Below are 13649 nucleotides of genomic sequence, written 5' to 3'. Positions count from 1 at the left end.
ACGCGCGTTTATCGTTCATTTAGCGCCGCTGAAATGTGAGTGTGCGGCCGTTCGCCGTCATCCGATATTGTCACTGACGTCACTGATGTGATGCGGTTCTTCAGTGAGGCCATTGGGACACCACGGCGGATTGCGTTGCTCGCGTTTCACCGCATTTTAATTATGAATTACTCACGCATAATAAATAGCAGGTTCCCATTGATCATTTGATTCACAGTATCGAATGTGATTTCTTTTGACTATATTTTAAATAGACATCTACAAACGTGCTTATATGTAAAAACGATTTATTAAAAACGATTAATGATTAAACAATCACAAAAGATGATAATCCTCATGCATGGTGACGATGCGGGACTTCGGGTTTCTCTCTCTCTTTCATACACTCACACACACATTATCAGTCTCACGGATAACCGGGTAGAGAAAGAGGTAGAGGAAGAGAGGAGGGAGGGAGACGTCGGGTTTATGCCATGAACTTTACGGCATTCAGCAATGTCTAGGCGCGGCCGGTCGCCAGCCGGTCGGGAACGTTTCAAGAACAGTCGCCATTTATCTACGGCTGTCGCAACGCAAAAGTGGGGGTGCACGTGGACTCAAAGTCTCGGGGCCCGACACGTGTACGACCTTGATGTTGACCCCTTCGCCAAAAGAGCACCTACCTCATGAGAGGAACGGTTTCATCTCGCCGAGTACCCGACGAATCATCGTGTCATTGCGACTCCTCCTGACCTCTATCGTGATGAAGACAAATTACTTCTGTCAGAAGTATTGATCGTCGCGACCAGGGTTGGCTCGTTAAGCTGTTAGAGCAGTTTTCTACATGTATAACACATGTATAATACATGTAAAACAGGTATTAAACCAGATATAATACGTATAAAACATGATACTTCATTCATTCATTAGACTTAACGTATTATACCTGCCCAATCCTGGTCGTGACTGATCGGATTTCTTGACAAAAAGGGAGAGAGGGAGAGAGGAGGGAAAGAGGCTTTAGGGAACGGGCTCAACTTCACATAATCTACCTGCGAGAACTGCTACTCACGTTACGCGGGAATATGATAGGGTTTTACCCATGTTTGCTGATGTTCTTCGAAGTTCGTTTGTAAAGCTAATATTAGATTTTCTTGATATTAATGTACTACGTATTATATTCTTATCACATTCTTTTCTTATCAGTTATATTGTCATAAATGTTTTTCCCTGGTAGAAATTTCGTGCATTTATTTAGTAGTTATTGAACAGTTTTGTTACATTCTGCCCAGTAATTGACGAGTAAAACTGTTGGGATCCCGATCAAGATGTAACGTTTTTCCTACAGTTACTGGCCACAAAAGATGCACAAAATCTGAACTCATTTACTGAACAAACACTAGACAAAGAAACTATTTAACCTATTACTAAGCAAGTTTACTGCTCATAAAATGGGCTTAGTAAAACTCTATCTAGTTTTTGTCCATTTCCTACACAGTATTGATACAATTTATGAGAATACAGTAATACTAGACAGTAACTGCTTGGGTGTCTAGAAAAACTGCACAGATTTCTGTCAGGGTTTATAATGCATTCTGTCCTAATAGGTGAAAATATTTTTCTCAGATTATTTCCACAGTTGCATTTTATTTTTATGACTTTTATTACTAATTACTCGTTGCGCAGATTTCTACAGTTGAAACCAAGTGTAAATTTTATTGTACATTTTACTGCTACTAATTACTGTTACTCGTAATTCTTGTTAATAATAATGTTGATATTTGTGATGTGCGATGGATTTATCCTTGCGCGAGACTTTTCAGGATAGCGCGATAATCGTCGCTGCAACAGCAATTGGCGATCAGTGTTCCCTGCAGGTACTGGCGTGCAGAAATCGGCAGTCTGCCAATCTGCATTGATAAGGTAAATTGTGATGAGACTCTGTGCAACAGCAAGCATCGTGCAACAATTTCTCTCCGCAATAGAGATAAACCGAACTGTTGTACAAAGGACACCTATAACAAAAATAGAAAACTTACTGATATTTCACGCACATGTATTATTTTAATTTATTATTAATAAATTTTAAAATAATATTTAATATGATACAGGGTGACCATTAGGATTGTGTTGAAAGTAAATGATTATTACTTCGCCACAAGTAAGCCGAACGAAATGAATCAAACGTCATTTTGTAGAGGAAACTTGTCAATTTTATTACCATACGTATAAAAAAAGTACATAATATTTAAATAATGGCAATACACATTTTAAAAAAGAGACAAAACTTTGCTTGCGCGCATGAGCTAATGGTAAATGTTTTCAAAATGTTGTCCATCGGAATCGACACAGAACTGCAACCGTTTTCGAAAACTTTGAAATACATTATCCAACATGACTACAGAAATGTTACGAATACATTTTCGAATGCTGTTTTCCAGTTCTTCGATATTTTTTGGTTGTTCAGCGTAACATTTGTCTTTGAGGTAACCCCAGAGGAAAAAATCACACGGGTTTAAATCGGGTGAGTAGGGAGGCCATTCCAGACCTCCATGAGCAAATTTTGGATATCCTAATCCAATTACCCTGTTGCCATAAACTTTATGGATCGATTCAAACACATCGCGAGTACGGTGTGGAGTCGCTCCATCTTGCATAAAATAAAATCTGCTTACTAATCCTCGTTTCTTTGCATAAGGAAAAAATTTATTCTCCAACAACTCTTTATAACTTTCACCGGTAACAGTTCCTTCAAAAAATTGCAGGTATACTCCTTTCACAGAAATCGCAGTCCACGCGGAGACTTTTTGGGGGGTGAAGAGGAACGGCAATCGACACATTTGGATTTTCTTTTCCCCAAAACCGATAATTTTGCTTATTGACATAACCGTTCAACCAAAAATGAGCTTCATCTGTAAAAATAATCTCTTTTTCATCGAGTTCCTCATTCTCAAACATGTCGATTATCACTTCGCAAAATTGAACCCATTTTTCCATCGCTTTCTTTGTCAGCAATTGATGTGTAGTGATTTTATAGGGATGCAGTTTAATGACATCTTTCACAATCTTTCGAAGAGTTTCTCGCTTCAAAGTCATAACCAGAGTTCGGACTTCGGTGCCGCTATCCCCACTCGAGGCGCCCGAGCGCCGCGAGAGACAGTGCCGACTACGTAGGTGGGGCAGCCTATCGACAGATGACTCATCTGCCTATAGGCTGCCCCACCTACGTAGTCGGCACTGTCTCTCGCGGCACTCGGGCGCCTCGAGTGGGGATAGCGGCACTGAAGTTCGAACTCTGGTCATAACCTGAGCAGCTTTTCGAATTGAGGAATTTGGATTTTCTTTGAAATATGCTTCGACATCATCAATTGTTTCGTCCGTTGTTAGGGTTGCACGAGATACCAAGACTAGTCTTGGTATTGTCTTGGTCTTGTCACACATTCCGAGACAAGATCAAGACGAGACTTTGTAATTAATTATCAAGACAATACCAAGACGAAAGTGTCGAGATTATTGATCTTGTCAAGATTCTTGGTTTTAAAAAAAGGTAAAATTAAATTAAAAGTTAGCAATATCTTTCCCAGTATGCTTTCCATTTGATGGTGTAATGTAATGAAAATCTAATGTTAATGACTGAAACTTCCAATTGTTATCTATAAAATGTATAGTAACTCCGTAATATGATTCAAAATTTGGCGCAGTCCAGCCATCAATTGTAAAAGAAAATTTACTTTCTCTTTCATAGCATTCTTTTAGGCATATTTATATTAGAATTTATTCTTCGAAAAAACTGTTGCGTCAATTCGTCATTGAAAAATGTAAACGGAAGTCTTTTGTAACTTCACACGTATAATATAACAAGCGAAAATCGCGTACATGTGAGCTCGGCTCTTGGGCTAGCTTGGAATAGCAGAAGAGGATAGATATATTATTTTTCTGTCTCCTACCAAGCGGGTAACGTTACATGTAAATACATATACAGGGTGTCCCAGACCTACCGTACCACCGGTTAATGGTAGATTCCTGAGGTGATTCTGAGACGAATGTTCCTCTTGCAAAATGTCGAGGGTGGCGTAGTTTCGGCGCTACGAAGGGTTGTAGTTATCTTATCCTTGTGTAGAATTTTCCCGCGTTCAGTGACGGTGGATCAAAGGGGTCCCGCGCATCGCGCACACTTCAATTTGATCTTAATTTTTCGCGGCTGTTCAAATTGAAGTGTGCGCGATGCGCGGGACTTCTTCGACCCACCGTCACTGAACGCGGGAAAATTCTACACAAGGATAGGATAACTACAACCCTTCGTAGCGCCGAAACTACGCCACCCTCGACATTTTGCAAGAGGAACATTCGTCTCAGAATCACCTCAGAAATCTACCATTAACCGTTGGTACGGTAGGTCTGGGACACCCTGTATATGTATTGTTTTGAGAAGAGTAGACAAATGACATAAATATATATAATTATGCCGTGGTGTCTCGTCCGGATGGATAAAGAACTGTGTAGTCATGCTTCTCTGACTGCATATCCAACAGAGGTTTAAAAATAAAAAATAAAATAGAAAAACGGAGCCCATTTTGCCCCGCCGCGCTGCGCACGGCCCGCGGCCCTGCGCGCGGTCCGCGGCGCTGCGCGTGCCCGTAACCTCATTGTGTTTTCTGTTCTTGCAGAGTCCACAGAGTTCGTTGTATTGTGTGTTTTTTCTTTCGTTTTTCTTCGTTCCTCGCCTTAGTATTGACCATGTCACGACATCAGAAGGAACGCTCACTGATTTCATCGAGGAATCGCATGCATACACATCAGGAAAGATCCCGTGAGCGTCAGCGGATTGTGTCCGCGATCCTAACCTCTCTCGAGGTTCGCCCGGTATTTCTCACATACAGATTGCATTACCTATTATTAATTAATGTTTGTTCTTTTCTCATACTGTGTCCATTGTCGCAATATTATATCGAATGTCGATATTTATCTGCTGATTTTGGGTGAGCATTTACGTCTTTTTTACTGACTATCTACCGCTTCCTGTTACCGGTATATATACACATGTATGATTAGTGTAGCAGTGATTAGTGCAGCATATGGCGCGTAAGGTGCGCACGAGGATCACCAAGCAGACTTATAGTCTCCGCGTCGTTATACGCGAGCGCTTTCTAACCTCGCAGAACTTCGCGGGATCTTCGCGGGATTTTCCTGTTCTACGCCTTGTGGCCGCTTGGTGCAAGCCGTGAGCAAAATTTTTCGCTTACGCAGTGTCGTAACTCCCCGACATCCAGCGAGGTGTCGAAGGATATTCAAAGACCGGCGAGTCTTGTCCCGCATACGGACTTTACGACACTCTCGGACGGGCCCGGCGAGGTATCCGTACCGTTGACTCTCTGAACGGAACGTAGACGAGCAGCCGGCCCTTGCTGGCCGAGGCGGCGACCTAGGTATGTCTCCTTGCCATAAGGAGATCATAACCGACTGCTCACTTCTACTGTGTTCCGCTTCTCTCTCCCTTTTTTTTCCTTCCCTTTTCAGTGACTGCCTCCCCGTTAGCGTTGGAGGACCTCACACTGTTACCGTTCTCGACCCTGTGGCCAGGGCGACGATCGGGCATGGCGGACCTGCGGAGTTTCAGGTCCAGGTCGGCTTCTCTCCATGAGAATAGCCTGCATCACCGTTACAGCATCGGGATTGTATATCTTCTGGGATGCTCTCGCAATCGTGGTATATTCCAGTCTTAGGGAAGGATTGAGGACTAACCTCTTCGGTGAGCGTGGCTTCTTTTAGCAGTGCACCGAAACCAGGCCGGAAAAGATATGGTAGATTTAATCAGCTCTTCTATGGCGACTGCTGGCTCTCGTCCAATGACAACCGCGGTTCATTCCGTCCGTGTGACTTTGAACTGTTGGGACAGTGACCTTACGGGGCTCTCGAAGGTCGGATCTCCGTCTCCAGATGTCAGTAGACGGAGAAAGCACTATCAGCAAAATGGAAGTATCCACTCGTTGGCGGAATACCTTGTTTCGTCTTTCTCAGACGACGAGGGTTGTTTCAGCACACCCTGTCTGACAGCCTCTACCACCGGCTCCCTTTTTTGACAACGGTCTTGCTCTTCGTGTTGACCCGCCGCCAAGCGCGTTCAGCAGTAAAGCGAGTGACGGGCAATCGGCTGGCCAAGCCGAATCAGATGTTTTCTGTTCCGCCAAGCATCCCCTTTAGCTTCTTCGACTTCACGGGTGAAATGATCTTCAGGTGACTCCAGTGGATCCACTTTTTCAATCGCAAGCGGCTATCGCTAATGGCTTGCAGAAACGGTTCGAGCGGCACCATCTATTATGCAGTGTCTCCGAAGGTGGCGAGTAACAGCCTTACCTGCAGGTTCGTCCACCAGCTTGTATCGCCCGACACGACTCGAACTTTCTCTCCGTGCAGTGTTACGATGGCAGGGACACAACAAACAGCCCCTCCGCGTAATGTATCCTTGCATCCCCAATCGAGGAAGGATTTTTTCATGGTGGGCCGCACCAGAAGGTCGGCTTCCTGCTCCTGAGTTCGCACCCGACACTACACCCGGCAGAGTCAACGGATTGTTTGACCGTCTGCACGAATCGAGAGCGAGAGATAACATCTGCTCTCAGCTATTCGGCTTACCGTCTATACGAGTTCCTTCTTCCGCTGTTCGATTCTTATCTGTCGGAATGGTCTCTGTCCGCGCGGAGAGCCGCTCACTGCATTGCGGATATTTAGCGGTTATGAGCCTTCGCTGATACTTATCACATTTGGCCTGTGAGCTATTGTCTTTTTGCGGAGGAATGCATTTCTTTTTAAAGTTACGCGAACTGAACGCATTCCGGTCTCCATCTTATATATGGAAGATTGACGTACTATAGCCTCAGGATGCTAAATTGTACGACATTGTGCATCTTGAACGCATCTCAGCTGGTATCGTTGCACTCCTCTTTTTCTCTGTTATTAGTAACGAGCTTTATGGTTTTGTCTCGTGGCCTGTCTACGACACCTTCCACTTTTCCTGCGACCGTCTGCCCCCTGGTTAGGGCATTGCGACGGAGGAATTCTCAATCCATCGTATTTTTACACGATTTTCGGCCTTTAGACGCTCTGGAAGAGGTCTATCGACGAAAGATGTCAGCCTTCTTGGATCTATTCTTCTTTTTGGGCGCCAAATGTAGCTTGGGTTGCAGCTACGATTCTATCTACCGATCTGCCAATGATACTGAATGTGTCATGAGATCCTCGGTGCTCTATCCGAGATTTCACACACATAATTGCTTGCTTCTAGCGATTTACCCTATTCCGTTTATGCGGCTCTATATGACCTGCTTCATTTCAAGACAGCCGAGAGGCAGAAGCTTTTGGTCCTGGAGACTCATTCTCAAACCTATGGCGTGTGGATGTCACCCTCCGGATATCTGAGTTCAGATTACAATCGGATTGGCGTTTTCTCTAACGTTATTTAGTGCGCTGCAGCTCGCTCTGGCTCCGAGGGTTCTCTGTTCTTTGATGTACCTTTAACGAGCTGGCGAGCTCCATAGAAGGTAACACCCCATGTGGATGGGTTTGGTGCTTCGGAACGGCTGTTCCTAGCACTTTTTACGTTCACGCTCTTGTGCTAATAGTGTGCTATGCTTTAGCGTATTTTGCCGCAGATTTTCAAGTCTGCAATATCACCGGAGATAGACGGAGATGGCGCGCACAGCGCAATACTTACTTTTCTCGTTTTTTATATTGCCTTCCTCGGCACTGTCATTACAGTCGCCGCATCAAGAGTTCCAGTCATCGATGCTGAGTTACTACTGCCGACTCGGGCGTCCAATCGGGCTGAGACAGCATTTAGTCTTCTCGTCGCAGAGTTGGTTGCATTAATAGCAACCGTGAAACGTTGAGGCTTCCTGGTTCTTCGCCCCTGATTTAGAAGCGATTGCTGTGTTTATCATATCTCGATAGTATGATCTGCCTCAATTACTGGGAACTCCATAGGACGTTCACCTTCACAGTGTGAAAGCAGATTCGTTTACGCGATATATTTGCCGATTCTTGCACTGTACTCTGCTATTGTATACTACTTATACTATATCTCTTGTTACGTCCCGACAAGTCTCCTTTTTCTTCCGGATTCCTTTTTTTTCATTTAACCGTCATATGCCGATATCACTGCCTTCAGACAAACTTTCTCTTTTATGATCCATCCCAAAATTCCTTTCCTAACAACCTCTCAAAGGACCAAGGTTGCACGCTTAGTCATCTTCCCCGACATAGCGCCTAACTTACACTTACTTAGACTTACACACGAGATATATTTTTATAGCATTTTAATTATAAGTAAATATTAAGCAGGTCGCGCGTCCTGGAGGCGAAGCGTGACCATATCTCTTGAATTGTTTTCTCATATATCGATATAGTCACTCTTCAAGGCTCGGTTTAAAACGATATGTCTATTGCATAATGTTAACGCACAGATTAACGATACCAATATTTGTATTCCCGTTGTTTAAAAACAAGATAAAATCATATATAAAATACCATAAGTATATATACGTATAAGAATCGTTAGAACTTTCGCGAAGATTCTGTAGGCCAAGAGCGGGGATTTGCGCGGGATCCTCCCTCTTTGTCTATGCCTGTTGCAGCCGTTTTCGAGATCTCCCATTGGCTAAAGAAAAATTCTGTTGCTCACGATTTTTGGTATAAAAGGAACCAACCAAGGTTCCTGGCTCTCTTCTCTTCCTGGTTCTCCACCGGCTCTCTTCACTCATATCGCGGTTAGAAAGAAGTACAGCAACGAGATCTCCAAAACAGCGTCAACGCGATCACAACTCAAGGTTCATATTTACTTCTCCCTCACTCTAAATTCATTCAACATTGTCGATTAATCAACTCGAATAAATCCAATATCTTAGTAATTAACTATCCAATTAGTAATTGAATCTCCGACTCTCACATTCCTTTTCCGACCATTTAAATTATCCTTAAATCGCAAAACGCACACGACTTGAGTCCCTGGGGTAAATTGCTTAAATGCATTGATTCCAAAAACTAAAATATTAACGTTACATCCCGTAACACTCTACTTCGATACAGTCTTTCTCGGTTGCCACACGCCCAATAATCTCATTCTATCTGTATCTGCGCCCGTTGGCCAAGTTGGCGTCTATATTTTCTTCTGTCTGTACCGCTGTTACTATGACACTAGTCCTTCTTCTAGCGCCAGGATCCGATCAATATGCTACTCTCTCACAGTCGTTATATCTCTGTTTATTGTTCGCTATGGGTCAAGCCGTCATTCGGATGCCGGACATTCGGATAATATCAGCCGCCAGTTGCGCGCAACTGCTATCTATTTTTCCCGGTTTTTTCCGTCGTCTGGATCTGTGTATTGTTCCTTTTGCTTGCGCTATATCTCGACTCCGCCAGGAATCTTCATACGGTCGATTATATTTCTTTACTCTATCCTGCGTGATAACAACTTATTATTATAAGACTATCATCACGAGCCTTTTGGATTTTGTTTTATCAAGAAATCTTTATGTTTCTTACTCCGAAATTTATGCCTCGTCATGAGGGCTAATTGTCTTGGTTCTTGTAGTTATTTCCGTCTCCCGTCTTTTCGTAAGACATACGGTTGGTTCCGACGTGTGGCACTTATCGGCCCTCCTGTATAACCCGTTCGCTCGTAAGCGGAATATCACTCAATTCGCGGTACTTCCTTGTCGTCCTGACCCAACGATGTCGCTCCGGCGGCACGAAAACGAGCGTGAGCAATGTTTTCGGTTTGTTTCCTTTTTCGTTACCGCAGCTACTTTGCTTGCAGATTGATCGTTCTTCTTATAATACTATTTTTATACCAGTCTCAGGAGTCTCCTATCGTAGACTGGTTATGACCCTTATTTGTCTGTTGCTGTTCTAATTCCTTTGGTTGGTTTTTTGCGCCCACAGGTGCGCCCAGTTCCTTTCTTTGGAGGATGTACAGGCTTTATAATGTACCTGCTTCCTTGGATTTTGTACCAAGCGTTATGATAATTTGGTACTTCTCGGCAAAGCGCGGTTTGAACATCTACACAGTTCTTTATCCATCCGGACGAGACACCACGGCATAATTGTACAATTAAACGAACTTACCAAGTGAAGTTCGATTGTAATTATGCCTGGTGTTTCGTCTGGATGAACTTTCCCCACCCAAAGCCTTTGGCTTCTTTCCTCCCTTTATATTAGGCGATTTGCCTCGCAACTTTGAAATAATGAGGTTACGGGCGCGCGCAGCGCGGCGGGGCAAAATGGGCCCCGTTTTTCTATTTTATTTTTTATTTTTAAAACTCTGTTGGATATGCAGTCAGAGAAGCATGACTACACAGTTCTTTATCCATCCGGACGAGACACCAGGCATAATTACAATCGAACTTCATTTGGTAAGTTCGTTTAATTGTACAATTATTTTCAATTATATTATAAAGAGTAACACGCCTTTTTTAGAATAAGATTATATTAAATATTATTGTAAATAATTTACAATACAATAACGGTTAAAATGCCTACTTACTGCCAAAGAAAGACTGATAGAATACATGAAGACAATACGTGACGTGCAGAGAAATGCGTCCGCAATCGGCTGAGATCAGCAAATAAGTGAGACCAAATTGAAAACAAGCCTACAACTTAGTCAAAACAAGATCATACATATCCGAAAGGTCCGTGTCTTTGTAAATAATTGTTGAGTATACAATTGTTAATATTTATTAACAATTGTTAGATAAAAATTGTTAATTTCGATTAATTGTTAAAATCGAGACAAGACAAGACAAGATTTTGGTCCAAAAATTCACTCAAGATCAAGACAAGATTAAAATTTTCAAGACCAACACAATATTTTCACGAATATTGTCTTGTCTTGGGTCTCGTGCAACCCTAGTCCGTTGTAATTGTTCGAGATGGACCGGGTAAATCATGTCTGCGATCATTCAAAGTGCCGTACGTTCTAAAATTATCAATAATTCTGCGAAAAATATTGAACAATAAATAAAATCTCAGATTAACAGCATAATGTTAAATTAGGATAGGTTAGTTTCGCGATTTCATACTTTCTGAGTATAGTTTCGCTTGAAACTTTTTTAGATCCATATTTACTACGAAATCCACGATACGCCTCGCAATAAGTTTTGCCTCTACTGTAAAAGCACTCAATAAGAAATACTTCTTCTTCGATGCTTAGAGCATTCATCGTGACTCGTAATTTGGCTTGTACAACGACTCAAATAAAATTGACGAATCTCAAGTACCAGACTCTAATGAGTAAAATGATCGCCGAAGTCAAGGAAGTGAAATATAAGCAGTTACTTTCAACACAATCCTAATGGTCACCCTGTAAAATTTTTCTAATTTCCATACTCATATTTCAGAATGTATTGATGTATCTATTTATGTCAACAATAATATTTTAATGTCGTTGTTACGTGTAGAATTAAGATTAATTATTTGACAACGTTAAAATATCAAATATCCGATATTATATGTCAATCATTTGAATATTTGAACCTTTCAAACCTTGACAATTTTAAATTCAACTTTATTCAAAAATGAAGTTTTATACGCATTCTACGCGCAGCAAATATTTTGAAGCCGACAGCTTTTCGATATTTTGCTACTCGTGATAAATGTAAACCGCATAACGTTTTTGCGAACTATATCGTTTGTATATGTACAACTTGTACCAAAGTCAGCAAATTTACGAGAAATTTACTTACTTTTGTGGTCTGTATCCTGGTGCGAATGAATAATTCCCTTGGAACTGTTTTGAAACTTCATTCAAAGCAAAGGCGTCAATAGTAAAGCTGCCCTTGATAAATGATCTGCCTGCTATTTTTCTCATGCTCGTCTGGAAGACACTCCCAGGGATTTTTATTAAACAATATCATTACTTAAGTTATAATATTTGTTAACTTTCAAAGAAAACCCTGTGTTATATATTCAATATTTAGAATTAAAAAATTGTAATCTGTAATATTACTATAATAAAATAATTTTTATACAAAACATTTATATTATTACGATTATTTATATTATTTTATAAATTGTAAATAAAATATAAAATATCTCTAAAGAAGTGAGAAATACTTAAAGTACTGTATTTCATTTTATCTATTATAATTAGAATTAAAAGTTTACAATCTGTATTGTTATAAAAAAATAATTTTTATCATCAAATCATTTTATCTAACATATTAGAAAATGTTTACTTAAAAGTACACAGTAACATCTGTTTCTTCAATATCTTTTTGTTATAGATTTTTCTCCTTTATAGCGTACAAGAAAAAATAATAATCTCTTTTTTGGGCACGATAATGTAATAATCAAATAAGCTACATGAATAATATAATAATCGGCGTACCTGATGCACCGGTTGAGCAGCAATGTAACAGAGCACCGATTCCAAGTAAAACTATCAGGAACGACAGTTTTAGCTGCAAAATCCAACAAACTCGAAGCTGCTCTCGACACGATTCGTACTTGCTATCAACACGACAGAGATTTTTCAGAGGAATGAGATCGCTTGCGACTCTTGCTTCGATTTCTTTCATAAAACCACACAACTTTTAGTCACGAATCTCGCCTTCGTTGTAGAACGCGGTCGATGTGTCCGTTACTCGTAACTGGTCGATGATCATCCTTCTCTTCCTATGTGCCGGCAAATAGAGAGAAAAAAAAGAAAAAATGCCGTCGCGGATGCTGATCTGGGATTCATGAAACAATTGCAAATTTCACAAATAATATATTTATAAATTTTGAAAAAAAGATCGTACCACAAAAAGAAACTTTATCTTGAGTAAAGAGGGGAATTCATTCGTTCTCTCATTAGTCTAGATAGATATTTTAATTTAAGTATTTCTAACTACGCATTTTTTTATATTAATATTATAAAATTTTATTAAGGATAAGTCTCTGTAAAGATTGACTTATATTCTTTCTTCACTTCGCAATAACATTTTTTTACTTTCTGTTATTTTGATTGCCATGTTGACATCACGAGAAAACTTGTCATCCAGAGGAATCTAAATTAGAATCTAAATTAGAAGGACTGTGCGCGTCAAATTGAGAAATGTAGGTCAGAACGAAGCGATAATTAGAAAGCCAAGAGAATCATTTTCCTACTGATCTACTTAAATCGTTTCTACCTAAATGACGCAGCGTTCGTGAAGTTCTTCATATAAAAAAAATTAGATATATTCACGTTTGAAGCATTTTATGATTTACACGTAGAATGTAATTTATGTCATCACTGTTGCATTCTCTAAATGCATTTCTACACCGCAGTTTGCGTGCGCATCACACTGATTATTTAATTAATAAAAGAATCTCGGCCTCCGTAAACATGTCTCTTATTTACCACGATTGCAACAAATACTGTCGTAATGCAATTAAATCTAGAACAATAGATAACGTGTCACAAACAGTCTTACTTTCCGCCACATCACGTCTCCTACCATTTAATTTTACATGACTTTTCTCTGCGAGCATAGTTTTAATTAAATAAATTTCGCAACGTATTTTGTAAGACTTGATAGAAATTAGTTGCATGTAATTACGATAATTTCTAGTTTAGAATTAAGATTATAAAGATTCGCGCCAAATATATTTACAGATACAGATGCTTATCGCAAGCATACATAATTAGAATG

The 13649-nt window shown here is 40.6% G+C and overlaps 1 long non-coding RNA gene across 1 annotated transcript; it reads left to right on the top strand.

Annotated features, from left to right (window-relative positions):
- The first annotated feature begins 4632 nt into the window (after nucleotides 1-4632).
- On the top strand, nucleotides 4633-13341 carry LOC109610710. The gene is made up of 2 exons (XR_003406451.1): nucleotides 4633-10664; nucleotides 11089-13341. It is a non-coding gene; the product is annotated as an uncharacterized LOC109610710 (long non-coding RNA).
- Nucleotides 13342-13649: the final 308 nt, after the last annotated feature.

Source organism: Ooceraea biroi, chromosome 4 (assembly GCF_003672135.1).
Source record: "Ooceraea biroi isolate clonal line C1 chromosome 4, Obir_v5.4, whole genome shotgun sequence".
Classification (NCBI taxonomy): Eukaryota; Metazoa; Arthropoda; class Insecta; order Hymenoptera; family Formicidae; genus Ooceraea; species Ooceraea biroi.
Note: the sequence above shows the minus strand (reverse complement) of the source record. Positions and strands in the feature narration are given on the sequence as shown.